Source organism: Penaeus monodon, chromosome 28, assembly GCF_015228065.2.
Source record: "Penaeus monodon isolate SGIC_2016 chromosome 28, NSTDA_Pmon_1, whole genome shotgun sequence".
NCBI classification, from domain to species: domain Eukaryota; kingdom Metazoa; phylum Arthropoda; class Malacostraca; order Decapoda; family Penaeidae; genus Penaeus; species Penaeus monodon.
The window spans coordinates 18,444,232-18,444,914 of NC_051413.1; positions in this window are offsets into that span (position 1 = coordinate 18,444,232).

Here is a 683-nt window from a genome sequence, read left to right on the forward strand (position 1 = left end):
AATCCTCTGCCGCCGTAACCTCCGGATCCTCCAGATCCACCTCCGTGTCCACTGCTAAATCCACCTCCGTGTCCACTGCTAAATCCACCTCCGTGTCCTCCACCAAATCCACCTCCGCCAGCAGTGGCGACGGTGACCACGAGGGACACGATCGCAACGTTGAGAAGTAAACGATTCTAAGGGAAAGAAACATGATTTCAGAAAGGTAAGGAGCAGGAAAGTTGTCTTGAAATCTAATATGTTGAGGACATCGAGTAAGTTTTCTCATCAGCTCTCCACGTGAATCCCCAAACAAGGAGAGATAATGAGAAACCTGCAGAACGTACCATGTTGGTCGCTGATGCGGCGAGAGATGAGTGCCGAGGTGCGAGAAGAGCGGAGTTTTATACTGTGGCAGCTCAGGAAGACTCGGGGAAGAATAAGCACAGGGCCGCGACCTTAGATAGCGTTGAGTCACCAAGTTGAATCTTTGGGGCGATCACAAGAGAAGTTAAATTGTATATTCATTAAAAGTCGTTGAGATTTTGCATGACAGTGCAAATTTCACGAAGCATTGTTTTGGTGTGAAACGTACTGTGGATGTGTTGCAAATTCTTTGAAAAGGTTTGGTGTAAAAAGGGAATATCTACAAACAACCCCCATTCCACAACTGTTATTAATCAAACTTTAGTATCGAACTTACC